At 39.5% G+C, this 22,159-nt stretch overlaps 1 long non-coding RNA gene across 15 annotated transcripts in view; it reads right to left on the bottom strand.

The window, feature by feature from the left end:
* Positions 1–22,159, bottom strand: part of LOC126213546 (uncharacterized) — a 422,558-nt gene that overhangs the window by 116,322 nt on the left and 284,077 nt on the right. For 6 of the 15 annotated variants that reach the window (XR_007541236.1, XR_007541235.1, XR_007541233.1 and 3 more), the window contains 3 exons: positions 21,729–21,886; positions 18,022–18,179; positions 4,291–4,622 (listed from right to left, as the gene is read on the bottom strand). The exons of 1 other annotated variant lie outside the window; for it this stretch is intronic. This is a non-coding gene — a long non-coding RNA (uncharacterized LOC126213546). Of the gene's footprint in view, positions 1–4,290; positions 4,623–11,866; positions 12,142–12,227; positions 12,370–18,021; positions 18,180–21,728; positions 21,887–22,159 lie in introns of those variants that run through there. 8 more of the 15 variants (XR_007541226.1, XR_007541229.1, XR_007541237.1 and 5 more) reach the window with 7 other exon arrangements.

Here is a 22,159-nt window from a genome sequence, read left to right on the forward strand (position 1 = left end):
TTATTGCAAAATACAGGACAACAACCCTACTATATTGGGTCACAAGTAAACTAATACAAGTTGCTGAATCAGATTGTTAACAGTAAATGACCAGTTTTTCTTACTAAATAGTGTCTTTAAACACAACAAGAAGGGACAGAAGGAAGGGAAACAAAATGAGAACAGCTTTTACTCGGTTACAGTGATGACAATAATTTTGTTAGCTCTGTGTTGACAACAGTTTACATTTGCAAAACATGTTCGAAATTTGCACTGTTTGCTTGACAGAGCGTTGCATTACTCAACCATCCCTTCACACCCAAGCCCAACTGTTGCAAATGTGATACACATCAAAGGTTCAACATTTCTCATCTACTTTTCATTATTTCCCAACATTTGCGACCCCATGTGTATTAAACTAAATCACTGACCTGAGTGTCACCTAAGCTGCTTCGGGTTTTTTTTTTTTTCAACAAAAAACCAAGTTGTGTTTTGTCAAACAAAGCAAGTTCTAGAAGTCTGCAGGTGTGGCATCATTGTTCAACTACCGAAAAAAGGAAATCCAACCACAGATACAAGTTGGAGGGGTGTCACACTGCTTTCAATGCTAGCAAAATAGAATAGTTCATCGACTTCAACTGGCCACTGCACATAAACTCCATCAGTTTTAAAAAAGCATTTTACGGTGCACTCCAAGAGTAAGTATGGAATACTGTAAACCTACACGAAATTCCTGAGTATCTTATTAATGTTTTCAGAAACCAGTACCAGTTCTCACAAGTATCGGTATTCCACAGGCATTTACTGGGTATACGCTGCTTTATTTGCAATTCGGTCCGACTGCGACCGACGGCACGTGCAGGCCCGGCAAAACGGGAGGATAAAGACAGAAAGAGCACGTGTTTTGACAGGAATTTCTCACACGCTTTTGTTCGGCGATTAGTGTGACATCCGGTCTGTCAGTCGTAGAGCCCGAGCAGACACCTGCGCATGGCACGGCTGCCTCTCAGTCTCTCGCCGGTGCACCCCGATTCTGGGCAGCCTGCGCAGGTGGTGCGATGGCACGATGGACAGTGCACGCTTCGTGACAGAACGGCTTTAACAGCATAATTACACGTAATGGGTGTTTCATGACAGTATTCCTTGTGTAATCAGAATAAAAAAGTGATGAATTTAATTACTTCTTTACAAGACCTGCATTTTTCCAACCAGTAGAGAATGGTGAGTAAGAGAGATCCGACCCCTTCAAACTGAACTTTTTTATGATACCCTCTGCTATGTAAACGAATTTCCTGTCACGAGATCCTTCCTCTCCAGTACAGAGCCGCCAATTTCCAGGTAAGAAAGAGCTGAGGATTTAGCAGAGAGGGGGGGCGGGGGGATTAATAAGGGATCAATTTTATTAAGCAGTCAATCCAATTGATAAGTGTGCGAGGGAGCTATTCGACTAATTAAGGCCTGAAGATGTGATGTACTTGCATCACTGATGGGAAAGGGGGGGGGGGATTGGAGGTTTCCAGGGGGTTGGGGGGGGGGGAGGGGATGGATGGGGGAACAATAGGTTAAGGACCTGTCAATGAAAAGAAAGGATCATCCCTAGGGGGTCATAACCATCAAAAGTGAACTATAGGTTTGCCCCCGAGTGCATACTTGCCCTATATGTAGTCAACCTGCTCTAAAAAATTATCTTCGCACTTTCTTTGCCCTAGGGGCAAAAATTATGTTTCAGAGCAATTTGCTTGTGTAGGTTGCCTACATCAGGTTCAAGTACGCATTCAGGGGGAAAGCTATTGTTCTCTTTTGATTGACTCACTGAGGATAATCCTTCCTTTTGATTGGCAGGTCTTTAACCTATTGTTTCACCCCATTCCCCCTACCAACCCACAGGAATCCTCCAACACTCCCCCACCCCCTCACATATACAGGAACACTTTCAGGTACGAGTTAAATGAATAGCGCCCCCTCGCACTCTCACCACGCCCCCCCCCCCCCCTCTCATCAATTTGAGTGACTACTTAATTAAATTCTTCAACTCCTTGACTCCCCCCCCCAATCCCCCCCTTTCCCTACCAGAAATTGGCGGCTCTGTGGTGGAGAGGAAGGAACAGAAGATAGGAACACCCATTTCTTTCGTATTCCGACACGCACCAAACAAGCATGCATTCTATGATATTGCAGTCTTTCTCGGCGTGTTCCACTGATGAATTCTTCTCGGGTTATCACCCGAGTGTTCGCGTCATCTTGTCACGACGTTGCAATGCGTTTCGTATCAGTCACCTTCTGGCAAGGATGACGGGTATAAAACTCATTGAAACACTGCGACAAGACGACACCACCACTCGGCTGTTAACCCGAGAAGAATTCATCACAAGCATTCATTCTGTCACCATTCCTTTCTATATAAGTCATAATTTCTTAATGAACAAAACTATCAAAAAATCCAACACGGGCATACGTCTGAATGAGCAAACTAGCCTTAAGCCAGTATTACAAGACACACCTAACATATACAAATCTGCACCAGCACCCCAAGCAACGAGTGTGGCACTTCGACCGATTGTGTGACACACCTACTGTGTATGTCTACCCCAGTGCCCCAAGAGAACATATTCGGAACTACAGTCTTGTTTATGTTGCCGAGTATGCAAATTTATCGTTTCTTAGAACTGATACTACTCGTTAAATCTTCTGAGTGATCTAGGTTCATATTTACTAAGCAGCACTAGAATGAAATTATGTCATGGTTATACAGAATTGTACACTAAACCATTCTGTTGGTGGTGCAAGAAAATTATTATTATTATTAACTGTGTTTACTTTCGCTTTTGTTTCTCAGTGTTATAGACTTGGACGATGGTATTATTTAAGCTGCATTTGCAGTGACAGTAGCTTCTTCAGTAGTTAAGACTGAACGGTGACGTAACGCCAGGGGCAGGGTTTGGGTTCTGCCTTGGCTGCAAAGGGCTGAAGGCAGGGAGGGTCAGACTCCCTGTTAAGGAAAGAGCTTAGGCCCGAAGATCCTCTGGAATTCAGGAATTTAGCCAGGATGGATGTGTCCTGTTTTGACAAACTATTGTCCATGCTACACGGTGGGATTTGTGTGTGTGACACTGTGCTGAGGGAAGCTATTTCACCTAGTCGGAGGTAAGAATCGGACCATTTAACTTGTGTTTTATGATTTGACCATCATATATCACTGACAACCTCCATTATGCACTACTATGTTTCGGGTTGATTGTCACACTTCAATTCCTGGCAACTAGGGAATCATTTAGAGCCTAGCTTTCAGTCATAGAATTTCACAGCCAAGCATTTCAAACAATTATTGTGCAGGTGTGTGCTGAAATTTGCATCAGACAAAGATAAATACTTGAAGGTAAACTAGTGTTATTTTTCAAGTGGGGAGTACCTTTAGGTGGCGCTAAGTAGTTAATTTTGTTTAAATTGTTAACAGGCCGCAACAACACAAGCATAAGGGAATCAACTTTAAAAAAAATTTTAAAACTTGTGGCAGTTTCCAAGCTGTATTGGCAAGCAACAAAATTGAGCTATGTACCATTGAAAACCTGGCATTCCCGAAGTGAATATAAATGTATAAAAAAGAAATTTTATCTTAAATATTCTTCACCAGTAGGACTTTTCAGCAGTTTACTGCAATTGGCAATATAAATGTGTCCATTATTAAATATTTGTACAAATTCTCTCCTCAGGTGCAATGGACAGCACGATCTGCTGGCTTGACATATTACAACTAAAAAACATTTCACAGCCTTGTTTTGCTGGCTGTTTTAGATTCTAGGTATAGATAGGTTCACCCTTGGCATTGGTTGCAATGGCAGGGTAAGTGATGGGGGGGATCTATGCCAACAGCCAGATCAGTTCCTGCAGTCTCTAGAAAGTCTCTAGCAACTGAAGCCACTCAGTGCGGCTTCTGTTGCCGGAGACTGCAGAGTGTGTGTGTGTGTGTGTGTGTGTGTGTGTGTGTGTGCACGCAACATACTATATGGTGAGTGGCAACTTTCATTTCATAATATTGTTACATTCCATCCTAGATTTTCCATTGTTTGTTTCCTGCACAATTATTCAATTGATGATGCAGATAGCACTTACTGGCAAGTACTGATGTCGAAGACACAGATCTGTAAACCGTAGGGAATGGGTCTTGGCGGTGTGACAAATCTCTCGCAAGCTTACCGCAACAGGACGGAAACAGGACATCGTCACGTGCCACAGAAGTGAGTGAGAATCCTGTGAATATTTCAATCCTGTAGGGTATGTACCCTGGCAGTGGGAAGTTATAAAGAAGCACAATTTTTAATTTTCAATCTTTTATTTAAAAATTAACAATCAGTAACTTTCTGAATTGCACCCATGATGACATTCGTGATAAGGCACTTTGTCTCTGCCTTCAATTTTCTATTTTTAGTTGTAATCAGCTCAGCTGCAACATACTGGCCCAACTTGCCATCCTCATTGCTGTTTGTTTGCCTCGCAGCATTGACAATGTGCTGCTTACCAGGACATCTTTGGCCTGCTTCTTGGAAGTGGCATAGTGCCCCACTTTGGATAATTCTGGTGAGCACTGAGGGGTAGATGGAGAACTGTTCTCAACTGCACACCCCACTGTAAATGTCTCTTGAGTACTAGGAAAAAAAAAAAAAAAAAAAAGGAATTTATTAAATATTGCACTGTAAACATGTTATAACATTACAATTAAAATTCATTGTGCCAAATACAATAGACTGTATAAAATTATTGGTGTAAATAACATGGATGTTGCAACCACTGGCTTGCTGCAATAAATTTATATAATAATATGGAGAGGTCAGTGTTGAATCTCTTTCTTATTTTCTATAAAGAAAAACACTGAAGAAGTCTGTGATATTATAAATCAACATTATGGTGACGCAGTGGGCAAAGTAACAAAGCAAAACTCTACTGACACAATCATTGGAAGTACTTCTCGTGAGAAAATTCTCTCTTTCTCTCAACAAATGAATCTGAACTAACAAAAATACATCGATTAAAAAACAAAAATACTTACAGATGAGATGTTATACCTACTAGACTGCAACTAGACTGCAATGGGTGGTAAAGCCTCTAACTTTTTTTAATAAATTTAGCCACGGTTGTAAGATTATTCCCGACATGTTTAAGAAAGAGTAAGGTGATCCCCATTTCCAAAGTGCAGCAAGAAAGATCCAGGAAATTACCAAACAACAACTATTACACCTGTCTCATCTAAAATAATAGAAAGTGCAATTAATAACAATATGTCTAGAAACATACCACAAACTTTCTTTTGTCAGTCTAGTGCCGTAGTTGAATACAGTAGAAATTCAGCTGTTGCTGTACTGCTGGATCTACCTGTGCTAAATCCGTGCTAGGCATCAATCAGAATATGGCATTTTTTCTTTACTAAGAAAGTTTGTGGTATGTTTCTAGACTTTTCAAAAGCCTTTTGATTGTGTATGTATTAACATAAAAAGTCACCATGCTGCATTGTTAAACAGAAATATCCACAACTATAACAAAATTTAAAAAAACATACTGAAGGAAATTGGGTCAACTTAACTGACTAAGAGCCTGTAAAAGCAAAATGCCTTCTATGCAACTGTCTGCCAAACTACATAATGATAATAGAAAACATGTCCACTATCACATTAAAAAATAAACTAAAATGTCACTTATTTAAAATTTTACGTGCAGCGTACCTTGAAGCAAAAAATTAATGTAATGTTTCATATGTAACTTTACAAATGTGTAAAAATTCAGAAAGAATAAAGTAATTTAAATCTCTGTTAATTATGTACGTATTTCAGAGGTTATTTTCCAAGATGTAAGCACATAGTTAAGTATTTTTTAAATTTCTAATGTCAAATATCACCGTGACAGGACTTGGAAAAATGGGAATGTTGAGAGAAAATCGAAGCAGAAGATGTTGTGTTGCCATAGCAATCAGGTATAACAAGACAAGAGAACTGTTTCATGTAATTGAATTAAGTCCCAAACTTAAATCAAAAATTTTGTGAATGCAACACAGTGAAAGACGTACGAAAGTAATAATGTTAAAAGAATGAAAAGAAGACCTCGATGTATTAAGACTAAGAAGACATGCAACGAGAATAATTCAACTAAGAAGATTCGGTGTGAGGAGTGTCCAGCTCCCACAGGCGTCGCAGGGATGCAGATGCAGAGACAACATCCGACATCACCGGCACCAGTTGCTGCTAACCGGTGCTGATTCTACATCTGCACACCGATGCAGACACGAAAACCAGCAACCGATGCCACCGGCACCAGTTATTGTTCACCGGTGCTGATTCCACACCTGCTCATCCATGCAGCCTAAACTAACACCGGGTGAGCGGAAAATAATTGTTCCAGTACAAAGTCGAAGAAACTGGTCACTAGACTGTATTAGTGTAGCTACAATGCTTAGAGTTAATTCGTTAAATGATCACCTGATCAAAAACTAAGACAAATATGGATAATACACAGAGAATCGGGGAAGCTTCAGAACCAGCCATAGCAATGAAAGTGAGTGAGGAGGTGCCAGACTGGTCTGAATTAGTGAATTTGATTAAAACTTTAAATGATAAAATAGATGACCAAAGTGCAGATTCAGCAGCTTCAAGAAACAAATTGACTGCTCAAAATACTTCTTTAAGAAAGGAACTAAATAAAACTTTAAATGCTCAAAGTTAATTTAGACTCAGTAAATACTCAAATGAGAAAATATATGACCAGGGTGCTTCTTTGAGAAATGAAGTAAGTGCAACTTCAAGTGAAAAACTCGGTGCACAGAGTGCTACTGTAAGTAGAGAAATAGACACATTGATGAAATCACTAAATTCTAAATTGGATGCTCGACGTGAGATTTTGAATAAAAACCTAGACTTAATAACTCAATGGATTCTGAATTAAAGGATCAGTATGAAACTTTAAATATTCAGATGACAAACATAGGTTTGTTGAACATCAGAGTAGACACTCAAAGCAAAGAATCTAGTAATCGATGTGAAGACATGGCTGCTTTGGAAACTGAATTTGATGCCAAATGTAATAATGTAGAATCGAAACCCATTGGAAACTTAGAATCTTTAAAAGACGTGTACAATAATGAATACAATATTGTAACACAAGTTTTAAGTATTTCAAAAGAGACACATCAGTGTAAGAAATTAATGTCGATTATTCAATAGCAAATTTCAGGTGGCAGTACACGAGTAAATAATGTAGGATGAAATTTCAAAGAGAATATATCCAGCTTTGTTGTTAGAAGTGTATGTAGCTTGGAGGAACCATTTTAAGAAATGATAGATCGAGGAGTTGCCACGAGAGTAACCACCTGAACATTTCGACTATTGCTTCTTCTGAAATTAATAATACCAGCAAGGTTGTAGGTGACTTGTGGAAAGGATTCAAATTTATCCAGGATAGGGTAGAAAATGGAATAACTTTACCTGATGTTGTGTTACCTAATTAAGTGGTGATTGTTTTGCGGTGGTGGTGGGGGGGGGGGGGGGGGGTGACTTCCACGCAAAATTAAGCGAAAATTACTGGTTTGCACTTGCTCAAGTGAAGTTAATACCAGATCCATGGGATCCGGGCGGAGTCACATTTATCCCGCAGGGACGTTAACGTTCTGTGTTAACGGGGGAGTGACGACTGTCGGATCCCTAGTTTTTTTCGGCGTTTCTTCTGAAGTAGTTTTCCTGCACTGAATTCCCTTCAAATCTTACACGATTCTGTAGTTTATTACTGAATTCTTAAACTATCCTATAATTTTAGTATTTAGCAAATTGGATGTAAACATAACTTAAAGACCGGCATAGGAGAACCACGGAAAAAAACAGTGATCTCTAGACATGAAATGAAAAGAGTGGAATTTTATATTTATGGATAATGTAATATAATGTGACAGACAACAAATATTTTATCGTAGTGTATAATTTTTTATTTTGAATAGAATATTTTATACCTTTCATGAGATATGATATAGATGGGAGGGTTTCTATATATTTTGAAAGGGGCTGGGTAGTGTAGATAAAAGCACGATTTAAACTAACAGATATATCACGAATGACACAAAACACACATCACACCTTTCAAACAACCCTCGCAAACAAGTGTGTCTGATTCTTTGACACTGCTATTTCCACAGGGTTGCTAAGATTTGCTTCGGGGGCCTTAAAGGTTACGGTGGGAATGTAGGAACCTCCTCCAGCTTGTCACTCGAGAACCGGCGAGGTAGGGGTCCTGGAGAAGGGGGTTGGAAAGTTTCCCGTCTCTGGGTCCGTCTTCTTTCTCTTCTTCGATATTAGCAACCACATCTATTTTTTTTTTCCTTTCTTACTTCTTGTTTGAGGACCTATCTATTTGTCCCTCTTTCCATATGCATCTACTTCCATTGCAGAAGTACTTCCTGGTTTCTAATAACCTACAAATTACTTCAAATAAGTAGGCCGAGAATCAGGCGACACACACACACACACACACACACACACACACACACACACACACACACACGAAGATACACGGGTAACAAACAATGAAACTACTGACTAGAAACCTGTCAAAAGGTGAGAACCATCAAGTGTTGGAGAGAGAAGGTATGTGTACAGCAGGAAATATGCACATATTGTTGTTTATGGTGTCGGTAGTACATTGCATGTATATATAGGAAAATATACAGGGTGGTCCATCTCAAGTTTCGGATGAGATTATCTCGAAAACTGTACATCAGGTAAAAAATAGTGGGAAAGACAGGTTCGTAACGTCTAAGGGGGACATCATCAAATGATACTACACGTGACCTCCAGCTCACGCCCCTTTGGGTGGGGTGGAGGACAACTTTCAAATCTTAAATGGAAACACCCATTTTTTATTGTAGATTCGGATTCGCCATAAAAAAGTAATCGAGTTTTGTCTGAAACATTTTTAAACCATTGACAGATGGTGCTAAAATCGAGAAAAAAGTAAAATTGTGGAAGAACTTTTATTTATTTAGAATTTGGGGTGCTTAAATAATGAAATTATCCACAAAGAAATTGTTCAAAATCATCCCCATTTGCTCCAATGCATAAAGTCAATCGTCTGCGTAAGATGTCCACAGTTTTGAGCAGCACATCCCGTGGTATGGCTACACACGCTATTCAAATGCGTTGCTCCGTATGGTTTCGCGTTGTGGGCTCTTTTTCATTAACAATATTTTTTAAATAACCTCAAGAAAAAAATCAGGAGATGTTAGGTCTGGTGAATGTGGAGGCCACTGAATTGGTCCACCGCATCCTATCCACCAACCAGGGTACCGCACATTTAAAACGTTCTGCAGATTTTTAGCATAATGGTGAGCTGCTCCGTCCTGTTGGTACCACATTTGTTGCCTAGTTTCTAAATCAACATCTTCCATTAGCTCCAACATATCATCACAGAGAAGTTGTAAACAAGATTCCCCAGTAACATTTTGGTAAAAAAAAAAATACGGTCCTACCGAGTTACTGTTTAAAATTCCACACCAGACCACGAACGACCATTTGTGTTTATTGTCAATGGGTCTGCGTGGATTGACAGGGGACCAATAATGACAATCATGATTATTTAATTCGCCATTGTTTTTGAATGTGGCTTCATCAGAGAACATAACTTACCTAAAAAAAGTCATTGCCACCTCTTATTTCCAAGGCCCTTTGGCAGAAATGCAAGCGTATTTGCATATCTTTTTGCATCAAGACCTGTGTGAGTGTAATATGATACACATGATATTTATGTGCCTTCAAAATCCTCAAAGCAGTTGATTTCGATATTCCAGTTTGTGTCTGAATTGCACAACTACACGTTTCAGGATCCAGTTGAACACCGGTGAGAATGGTAGCGTACGAGCGTCATTTTCATTGTAATCGCGATGACGAGGTGGACGGTGCATGTATCCATTTCGAGCACGTCGAGTGCAATGTCCAATAATATTGTCCCTTGGATGTCATCTGTTTGGGAAACTATCCGCATACAATTATGCAGCTGCAGCGTACCTGTTGTGGCATCCACCTAAAATTAACATCATATCAACTATCTCTGTAGGAGGATAAGTGAGCCATGTTTCGCTAAAGAATAATTTACTTTCGTCAGTTGATGTTTAAGGTTCACAATCTGAAAGTGAAGTGACGTCTGATCACATTACACCGACCTTTATATTGAGCCATAGTTGCCAGTTTGGTCACGGTAGCGCCACAGTCAGGTGAGTAATGAAATTGTGAAGAGTTCCGTAACAAGATTTTAATACCATTCCGCCTCCCTCCATCAAATACTGCGGAAAAAAAAGCTTAATTTGGCATAATGAAAGAATGGGTGCACATTTTGCATCCATTTCATGCGTCGTCCTCGGATCATTCTAAATAAATCAGAGTTCTTCCCAATTTTAATTTTTCTCGATTTCAGCGCCATCTGTCAATAGTTTAAAAATGTTTCAGACAAAACTTGGTAACTTTTTTATAGAGAATCCGAATCTGCAATAAAAAGTGGGTGTTTCCATTTAAGATTTGAAAGCTGCCCCACACCCCACTGAAGGGGTAGGGGGCTGTGGATCACATGTAGTATCATTTTATGTCCTCCTCTGATCTTACGAACATTTCTTATCCACTGTTTTTACTCGATAATTTTGGAGATAATCTCATCCGAAACTTCCGATGGACCACCCTGTATATATACATATAACTAGAAGGATTCTATGTCAAGTAGTTAGGGAGGCGGGAATAAGGAAAGAGCATAAACCTGAGAGGAATCGATTGTGATAATTGTTAAGGAATGTCGAGTCGGATTATAGGTAAACATAGTATCTGTTAAGAGTAAAGAAGTCGAAAGTAGAGGAGAACTCCAGGGACTAAATGAAGTATCGAGAAGTGAAGTGTAAAATAGATTTATATTTTTTTCCAGAGTTTTAAGTACTTCACGTGTTGGACTCTAAGAGGCAAGACAGGTTCATAAATTATGTGGTTGTTAAATCAACTTTACTGCAGATGTATTTTATCGAGTCTAATGCGAGACGAATCGGTTGACTTGTATACATTCAAATATTGATGTGGGAAATGGAGAATATGTAATTTGTGGAAGCTGGTATGTACCAAGACTGAACTAAAAGTATTCTTCGAGTACTATATTATTTCAAAAGTAGAGAGAGAGTGTCTTACAAATTCCTGTTAACCAGCAGTATTCTTTGAAGAAGAAGGTTTTGGAGATCGACGGAGCCAGCAATCCAGAGAAGAAGATAGGCTGTACATATCAAGGAAGTCAAACTATGACAGATAGGTGTGAATTTTTGCAATCCATCTTCACATTGCTTTTGATCGTTTAAGGCATTAGAGTATGTTACAAACAAATAAATTGCTCAGCAGTTCCTATTAAAGATCATTGACATTACCTCTTCTGAAACTGATACAGGAGCATCTCTGCAAACTAGTACACACAGAGATGTATCAGATTTTTCAGAAAGTCTAGTGGGTACTTCTGCACAATAGACCACAAAAAATGCTCACAATCCACCGTTCTGCCTTACTTGTATTTGGGGTGTTTTAAGTTAATTTCATTTATTACTACCAGCGTGCTTGCATCAAAGTTTCCACTACTGTGCATCTCACATGTGAATGTTTTCACACACAGAAATGACACGTAGAGCACACACAAATTGGAAGCATAGTATTTGAAAGCACTAGCTTATCATCACACAAATCAACAATTTCTGCACTAAGTGGACATGTCTGAACCCTGTGAAGTATATTTTTAGTATCAGAAATTAACCGTTGATATCAATGTAGATGCCTTCAACAGTATATGATTATCTTATAGAACGCAGAAAACGTGTAATGACAGAGTGACAAAAATTAATACTCACGACAGAGAGTGGGATATCTGTCAGCAGTTTTCTATGCATAATGTGGTCTTTCAAATATGCCAATAGGTCAAACCACCACACGCTTGGTTTACGGGTGGTCCCGCCTGAGCTACTGCGCATTTTTCCCCACATCTTTTTGAGTTCAGCTGAATAATGCAAACGTAAGGAGGCTAAGCATGCTTCACATTCCTCGTTCGTCACACCAGACACAACTTTTCTCACTTTTTCTCCTATTCTGGCCAAGCTTTCCTTCCTGGCGTGCTGAAATAATACAGCTACAGAACCAAAGGCTTGTGCTACTTTCACCAATTTATGTGATATACATACACACCAATCAAAAGTAAAATTATAAGCACATTACCTTGTATAATCTCAGAATCAAACATTTGTAGATATGTAGATTGCCTTATTGTGGTACAAAGTACCTGTTAGGTCATAGAGAGACCTTTTCTTGCTGTATTCTTCAATTATAACTTGAAAGCTCTTTTTATTCCATTCCATAGCTACAATAAGAAGCTATCATTAGATATAGAGCTTTCTCTCAACAGGGATACAAAAATAAGCAATTTCATTTGTTTCATTAATGCATTTATAAGCTACTGCTTACTGAAAAAATACCCACGATACTATGCAGAATTGTCGAATCAATCCGTGTTTTTTGACTGCTAAGGAAAACAATAACTAGTAGAAAGCCCACTCGCAAGGCTGCGTTCTGTGCACGCGTGGAGTCACCGCCTCTACTGCACACACACGGACACACGACAGAATAGAACGGACGCCACCTGTGTTAACAGAACCTCTCCTACTTCAACCTGGCAGATGAACAGTCTGCTAAAATCATAGCTTCGCCCTTTTTGCTGCTAGATAGCATGTCGGCCACACCTCACTTTTACACCTTCGGTGTGTCGTGTAATACAGATGTAAGGACCTGGATTTTGCTTACGACATGGTTCTGTTGACAGAAACCCAACCCAGATTACAACTAATAGTTACTGAGCTGGCTGGAGCGGCCATTTCTTTAGGACTGAAAAGAAATAGTGATGAAACAAAAATATGCATAACAAGTGGAAATGTATCTACTCAACATATACTGCAACAGAAGGTACTGCAAGATGTTGACCACTTTTCATATCTCAGCAGTTTTATCTGTAAGTAATGGGACAGCCACATGCACATAAACAGATGGCAGCATCACTGCATACGCAAGGTATACAACGGCAGTACAACAGGGAGCTGTCATGTGCACTCAGGTGATTCACGTAAAAAGGTTTCCAACACGACTATGCTCACACGGCGGGAATTAACGGACTGTGGATGCGGGATGCTAGTTGGAGATGGACACGTGGAACATTCCATTTCGGAAATTATCAGAGATTTCAATATTCCGAGATCCACAGTGTCAAGAATACCAAATTTCATGCTTTACCTCTCACTACGGACAACGCAGTGGCTGACGGCCTCCATTTAACGACCGAGAGCAGTGATGCTGCGTGGAGTTGCCAGTGCTAAGAAACAAGCAACACTGTGTGAAATAACTGCAGAAATCAGTTGGACTTACGACAAACACACCTGTTAGGAGAGTGCAGTGAAATCTCGTATTAATTGCTACAGCAACAGACGAACGATGCGAGTGCCTCTGCTAACAGCACGTCATCGTCTGCAACACCTCTCCTGAGCTTGTGACTAACGGTTGGATCCTAGGTGACTGGAAAATTGTGTACTGGTGAGATGAACCCCAATTTCAGATGGTAGGAGCTGATGGTAGGGTTCAAGTGTGGTGCAGATCCCACGAAGTCTCTCTCGTGGCTCCATAATGTAGTGGGCTGTGTTTACATGGAATGGACTGTAGTCCTCTGGTCCAACTCAACCAGTCGTTGACTGTAAATAGTTTTACTTCAATACTTGCAGACCACCTGCAGCCATTCATGGACTTCATTTTCCCAAACAAAGACGGAATGACAATTCGCCATGTCAATTGGTCACAATTGTTTGTGATTGGTTTGAAGAACATTCTGAACAAATCGAGTGAATGATTTGATTACCAAGATAACCTAACACAAATCTCATTGAACATTCATGTGACAGTTCTCCACATAATCCTGCACTGGCAATACTTTCGTGAACACAGACATTATAGAGACAGCTTGGCTCATTACTACTGTGGGATGCTTCTAGCGATTTGTCAAGTCCGTGCCATGTCAAATTGCTGCACTATGCCAGACAAAATCAGGGGAGAAATCTGAAGAAAACTGAATGAAACATGTAAGAAGAAATGTCTTTGATTATGTCCACTATAAAACCATCAGTAAATTCATGTGTACTGAGCTTCAACCACCATTATAAAGAGTTGGATGTTGTTATTGTGATTAAGACTGAATGACAGTTAAAATTCGGCCCACCGAAGTAATCAGTTAATCTGTTCCTCACCGTGAATCCATTAGCTTTGACATAACCGTCAACACCTATCCAGTGTGTCGTATCATCCATGAGCAGTGCATTAATTTCCGATACGTTTGAGTGATAAGGCAGTGGGAACTGGTACTCTTCTCCATCACCTTGCAACTGTTTTGTTACTAAAATGTTATTCGATCCTTCACAACACACGGAGATTTGCGTCATTGCTTTGCACTTTCTGAATACTCTTCCCAATAATACACCGTCTCCTTCCTTTTAGACTGCACACTCCACTGCACGTTTTGCGCTTCCTGTCCCACTACTAATGTTGCGCTGCAGTCCACTGTCATGTAATACCAAAATGTTCATTGTAGCACGCTCGAACTCGTGTGGCGTCAATGAACCACAAAATACTACTATCATCTTTGGAAAACTGTAGCACCCACACACTTCCAACAAACTGTTAAAATGTTTTCAAATATTTCCAAAACATTTTCTTGCTCTGATCTCCCATAAAAAATGTAATGTGAAAAAGTTTGTCAAATAATACATTTCAAATACTGGTTTGCTACAATTTCCAAGTCACACATTTTAATTTATTACTTCACTGTTACTGACTATTGGCCAGAAAGTTTCCATCTGTTATAAACATGTGATACTGAAGCCAGTTATGAAATTGTGTTGTACAACACCTAGTTTGGGAGGTATGGCATGATAAATATTAATTATTCAAAAAACAGTCTTAATCGCATTTATAATTATTATACTGCCAACTGGTTTCAACCCGACATAGCAGTCATCATCTGGGCATTTACACTGTGAAATTATAGATAATCGTCACAAAGACTCCATTATACTACAGCTAAAATTACGTTAATTTAAAATATGTTACCCGTTGTTACTGTTGGTGGTGTCACTACTGTCTACATAACGGCAAGAAACTATGCGAGACTAACCCTTCGTATGGGCTTAAATAGCGTGCTGACACCATGTGAATAGACGGCAACACCCCCAGTGGCGATCAACGGTATTTAATACAGTTTATTATATGTAATTACTAGTCACCTTGGTTAAACATAAATTTATGTTACAGTAAATAACAGAAGACTGAACCATTTCATTTAAAAAGAGTTACAATTATAGTGTTAATTATGAAATAACAACAAATGTTCCATAGTCAACTCGTAAAAGTATATTACATTATGTGCCATAATATAAATTAAAGCAATTTGTGACACAAAATCTGGAGTCATATTGTATTATAATATATCCATTCATACATTTACGTAGAAAACATTTTAGTCAATTTCCTAAAACGGCTAATATGGAAGGATGACAAAGCCCTCTACTCCCTGTGGTGGGGGCGCCGTTGCCATGGATTACAAAGCGTTTATCAGGCGCCCTCTAGTCTGTGTAGCGAGGATGCCGTCGTCATGGTAGCAGCTGGTGTGTTCATACGGTGTTATTAATGTGTGATTAATCATACTAATCGTTGCTTCATCTCTACAACCATGTTGTCCTAAAATTGTGATAAATATTTATTACCGTGAAAAGTAGCACAAAATTTTCATTGTGTTAATGAAAGACGAAAGAAGGTAGTCCCATATCACAATCATGTACAGCTGTTGAATTATAAAATTCACAACTTTCCATTTTTTATGTTTGTACATGCACTGCCCCGCGCCTAGAAAAACATTTCACTCAGTGTCCTGCAGCCCACTTTGGGCAGCAAAAGGCAAGCGCATTCCACAGGTGATAAATTGTTCCACATCTAGGAAAATGTAGGTGTATTATTAAAATTTTCTAACCATCGACCATTCCACAGTAATGATGATTTCTAAAGTGGGGAAGTAACTTCACGTTATAAAATTTATAAAGCAGAGTTGCATCAAGTTGAAGAATAAATTAATAATTACTAACCTAATATTTTTTCCAAAGTTTTGCGAAATCCTAAAGTAAATATTTTAACCTCCACCTGTCTACTGCATCCTATGAAAGTGGGGATGCCCACTACTGGGTGCTAGGGACGAAGTTGACCATCAATGTTGATTAATAATGTTTTCTCACAAGCAGTGTAAAGTGCCGTATGTGTAACAGAAACTCCTGTACGCAGAAAAAACATGCATGAAGGCATACCTAGTTAAAACCTGTTCCTTGGTTAGCATGTACTGTCCACCCACTGGCTGCCTATGACTCAACAAAGAGAAATGATGTCAACATATTAGTTTCACAAAACAAGTGAAGTGCATGGATGTTACTTTGCAGGTTTCAGATGAGGATATGAGCACTATGCAAACAGGCTGTTCCACAAGTAGCCTGAAAACGGCTCAGCAGTGAGTACTTCATAAGCAATATCTAAATTCTTTGATATTACCTGCATGACATAATGAAAACACTACTGTCACTCAAATAAAAATTAAGGGTTTTCTTTTTTTTTACAATTTACAGATGAGAAAATCAACTACGCTACAAAGTGTTACACTAGTTGTGGGGGATGTGGGAAAGACCACAAATTCTGGCACAGGAGGCAAGAAATTATACATCAAAATCACAAGCTTTCTATTAACAATGAAGCCCACTACAAAGAAAAAAGGCTGTTTTAGCAGAATTTCATAAGAAAAAAGATTCTTTTTTCTCTTCAAAATAACTTCTTGGACATAGCACATGCTGATGCTTTTTACTTCGCTATTGAAAAAGACAGCCCACTGTTGATTAACCAACAACTGAAAGGAGAGCCGAAGTTCACCCATGGAACTGAGCAACAGTTATTTGAGAATAGCATGATCTAGAGTGTACTGAATAATGAAATTCAACAATCAAGTAAGTTATGTATTTTCATACAAACAAAATTTATGCGATCAGATAACTAAATTTTGTTTCCTCGTTCATAGAAACAACATATGTACCGTTAATAGCACAGATAATGCCTCGTCAGATTTCCATTTCTCGCCACATACTATTCGAGATCTCCATAGTGACACATTGAAATGGATTGCAAATGTATGCCTTCAATTCCCATAGGTCTCTAGCCCTGGTTCAATATACCGCATCCTTCACAAAACCTCAGGAAAAAAAATAGTTATGTAAGGTCAGGGGATCGTTGTGCACTTCAAGTTGGACCATCTCGTCCAGTCCACCTACCCGGAAACTTTTTATATAGATATTAAAGTACATTTAGGGGCCAGTGGAGTGGTGCCATGTCTTACTGGAATATGACACCAAGCTGCAGGTGTCCCAATTGTGGCTCAGTAAACTCTTGTAACATGCCCATGTTAACAGCACTGTTTATAGCAGTGATGGAAAAGAATGAATCAGTGATGCAACTGGGGACCAGTCTGCACCAAACATTGACCTTACAACTGTCTCTTTCCATTTCATGTGTAACACGAGGATGCTGCAAATCCTATATACAAACATTATGACAATTCAGTCTGCTGGATACATGAAATGTTGCCATAAGGGAGAAACAAACCTTTTCCAAAACGTCAATGCTTGCATCAATCTTGCATAGAATATCCACTGCAAATTGTTCGCACCTAGGTTTGTCCATAGGGTTAAATGCCTGAAGCAGCTGCACTTTGTAGGGATAGAGCCATTACCTCTTATGCACGACACTGTGCAACGTCGATCTTCTCATTTCCAACTCCCTGACTGCCATACATGCCGATTTTATAGAACTCCTTGCGAACACCTGCCGTATCCTGTCCACATTGGCATCTGAAACCGATGGGTGACCAGCCCCTTTTTATGAGGAACACTACCTGTTTCCATAAATGATGTATTCCAAGTCCGAAAGGATCATTGCACTTGGGTATCTGATATCGTCTGTATCTACCAGGCCACACACACTGAGCTTTATCCAGTAGCATCCACATTTTTTCAGGTTTTCAGGTTCCATTTCGCATCAAAATTGCATGACCTGGAAGGTAAAAGAAATTTTATGAGTAATCTTGTAATTTGCTAGAAACCATTTTTTAATACCTCATATAGTTTCAAAGTTAGTTAAGTCTTAGGTTGTAAGTTGTAAAGATATACACATATACTGCAAAACAAAAAAATTAAAAATTGCTATTCGTCCAGTCCTACACACTATTTGAGGAAAGTAATAATCACACTTACCAACTTTCATTATGATATTGTAATTCAACTAAGGTACAGAAGTAAGTAAAAAAACAGCTCAGAGGCCACTATCTACCCTTGGTTCATTCTACAAAATTCTGGAGGTTAAAGATGAAAAGTTATTCAGCTGAGTATTTTTTACAATGTAAACAGAGCATACACTTACTTCGAGAAAAATTGGAATCTTAAGAAGTCTTCAATTGACAATATCGATAAGTGAAGAAAGTAAAGACTAGGATGAATCGGAACCTTTGCCAATTCGTAAAATATCAAAAGCTGCGGCAACACTGGACAAAGTTAAGCATTGAGTGTTGAGATGTGAATATGTTGAACTAGTGATAAATGTATTAAATAAAATGGACAGTACAATGTAAAAATTAGTACAAAATAAGCACTTACTACTGGTCTGTTTCTCAAACTTTTGAAAACATTACTACATACTGGATCTTATTGTCCTGGGTGTGTCAAAATGAATATCTGGCTTTTTCGGTTTTGTAGTATTTATTACATTCAACTTAGAATTATGAAAGATCAGCTGAAACAATTTTGTTTGTATACATGTGCACATGCGTATGCAACCGAAGAATGTGTTAAATTAGTGAGACAGCCTTTTACGTGTAAAGGGAAGGGGACGTTTTTATTTCATTTCTGTAATAATGGATGAGATCACCAACAAGTTTAATTTTTTTTTTACACCGACACAGATTCCGATTCATTTATTGTACAACGATTACTGGTCCTCTGAACGAACGGCATTGACAGCAGGTAATATGATTTACCCATGTCAACATGTCCATGTTGACATCCCGGTTGTTAAAACTTTCTAGCCCTGCAATTTTGTCGCCTTTTGGTCCACGGACGAGGGCCTCGGTTAATCAGCAGTTACCTTGCTTCACTGGTCTGCAAGATTAATGCTTGACTGTCGGAAGTGTGGGAATAAAATAAAATCCGCAACTACAAGGGTAATCCCAAGAAAAAAGGTCTCCTATTTTTTTACGTACATAGAGCTGTTATTTCTACAGTGGTTTACATCAGTTTACAGCTTTAACATTTAGCTATTTTTCAACTTAATTACCATTTCTGTCGTTGCATTTTTGTAGACACTGCCAGTTTTTGTATGCCCATGTTCTACCAGCTTGCCGCCATGCTGTTCAGGAGGTGAATCACTTTCTGGCCAACTGTTCTTTTGACTCAGGGAACAGGTGATAGTCACTGGGCGCCAAGTTAGGACTATAGGGTGGGTGGGTGATTATGTTCCACTGTAACTGTTGCAGGAGAGCAACAGTCTGCCGAGTGATGTCTGGGCGAGTGTTGTCTCGGAGAATGTGTACACCCTCGGTTCAACATTCCTCTTCTCCGGTTCTGAATTGCCCGCTTGAGTTTTTTCAGAGTCCCACAGTACCTGTCAGTGTTAACTGTGGTCCCAGTGGGTGTAAAGTCGACCAACAATACCCCTTTCAGATCCCAAAAAACGGTTGTCACGACTTTACCGGCAGACTGTGTTTGTTTGAATTTCCGCAGCTTTGGTGAAGAAGGATGCCGCCACTGGCGTGATTGTTGGTTGGTCTCAGGTGTAAAGTTGTATGCTCAGATTTCGTCACCCGTGACAATTGAGTCCAGAAAGTTGGCCTGTTTGGGTGCAAGGCGGTGAAGAAATGCACAGGAAGCATCAACTCTTTGCCGCATGTGGTCCTTGGTCAACATCTTGCACACACCTTCCGGTAGTTCAATGTTTCCGTTAAAATTCTACGAACATTTTTGACATCCATGCACGACTCACCATACACTTCCGTCAACTGGTGATGGATTTCAATTGGTGCAGTCCCCTTTGCATTCAAAAAAACGAATAACTGCACGCAATTCACACTTGGCGGTAACATCCAACAGGAGCTACATTCTCAACGGCTGCCAAGCCAACATCGAGCACCTCAGTGCGATATGCGCATGTTTATACGCAACGTGTGAAGCACTCAATAACAGTGTGACCAACTGCCACACAGAGTTCTGTACTTATAAAAAAAATAGGAGACCTTACTTTTGGGATTACACTCGTAATAACATATTTTAGCCTTCCGTAATTATGTTAATGTATTTTAATTCGCTTGATAACTCCCAGCCACAGAAATCCATTTTGTTTTCAAACAAACACGGGTCACAGGAGACTACCCACCTCCCCAATACAACTCGTGCATCAGCCTCAGATCTACAAAATTTCCGAACGGGGCAATACTAGATACTGGCACTGCCCCTCCCTCAAGCGTTTGAGGTAGGACGCCAAAAATTTTAAAAATCGGCTTATCGAAAATATAAAATATGTTCACTTTGAAGCGCACATCTTTCTGAAGAGTCTAATACATAAAACATGTGTGTTCAAGGAAATCTAAAATGTTATTTGGTCTTAAGTGTGCCAAAGTGCAGCGTCACGCCTCTTCACACGGTATTCTTCAACCGCATGTCACTGTATTTCAATCTGTGGAATTCAAATGTGTAATATTTTGTGATGGGTGCCATCAAACTATATTCAGGACAGTTGGAATTAAAATGTCGTATAATCGGCCGGTTTGACATCCTGCCCCTGCAAATGTTTGCCTTAAATTCCTGTAGGTCTCTAGCCCTGGTTCGGTATACCGCATCCTTCACAAAACCGCAGGAAAAAATTAGTGGTGTGAGGTCAGGGGATCGTGGCGAACATCAAGTTGGACCATCTCGTCCTATCCACCTATCCGGAAACTTTTTATTTAGAAATTAAAGTACATTTAGGGGCTAGTCGAGTGGTGCCCCTGTCTTACTGGAATATGACACAGGCTGCAGGAGTACCAATTGTGACACATTAAACTCTTGTATCATGTCCACGTTAACACCACTGTTGATGGCAGTGATGAAAAAGAATGAATCAGTGATGCAACGGGGGACCAGTCTGCACCAAACATTGACCTTATGACTGTCTCTTTCCATTTCATGTGTAACACGAGGATGCTGCAAATCCTACATACAAACATTATGACAATTCAGTCTGCTGGATACATGAAATGTTGCCATATGGGAGAAACAAATCTTTTCCAAAAAGTCAATGCTTGCATTAACCTTGCATAGAATACCCACTGCAAATTGTTCGCACCTAGGTTTGTCCATAGGCTTTAATGCCTGAAGCAGCTGCACGCCGGGATAGAGCCATTACCTCTTATGCATGACATTGTGCAATGTCGATCTTCTCATATCCAACTCCCTGGCTGCAGTACATACAGATTTTATAGAAATCCTTGCGAACACCTGCCGTACCCTGTCCACAATGGCATCTGAAACTCATGGTGACCAGCCCCTTTTTTTTTTTTTAAATTGAGAACACTACCTGTTTCCATAAATGATGTATTCCAAGTCTGAAAGGTTCGTTGCATTTGGTCATCAGGTATCGTCTGTATCTACCGGGCCACACACACTGAGCTTTCTCCAGAGGCGTCCACGTTTTATCATGTTTTCAGGTTCACTTTTGCATCAAAATTGTATGACCTGGAAGGTAAAAGAAATTTTATGAGTTATCTTATCATACACTAGAAACCATTTGTTAATATCTCATATAGGTTCAAAGTTACTGAAGTGTTAAGTTGTGAAGATATACATGTATAGTGCAAAATAAAGAAAAACTAAAATTGCTATTCATCCAAAGCTGTTACTTTTAGGCATTAGGATACAACACACTATTTGATGAAAGTAATAATCACATGTACCAACTTTCACTATGATACTGTAATTCAACTAAGGTACAGAATTAAGTAAAGAAAC

The sequence above is a fragment of the Schistocerca nitens genome, chromosome 11, assembly GCF_023898315.1.
Source record: "Schistocerca nitens isolate TAMUIC-IGC-003100 chromosome 11, iqSchNite1.1, whole genome shotgun sequence".
NCBI lineage: Eukaryota > Metazoa > Arthropoda > Insecta > Orthoptera > Acrididae > Schistocerca > Schistocerca nitens.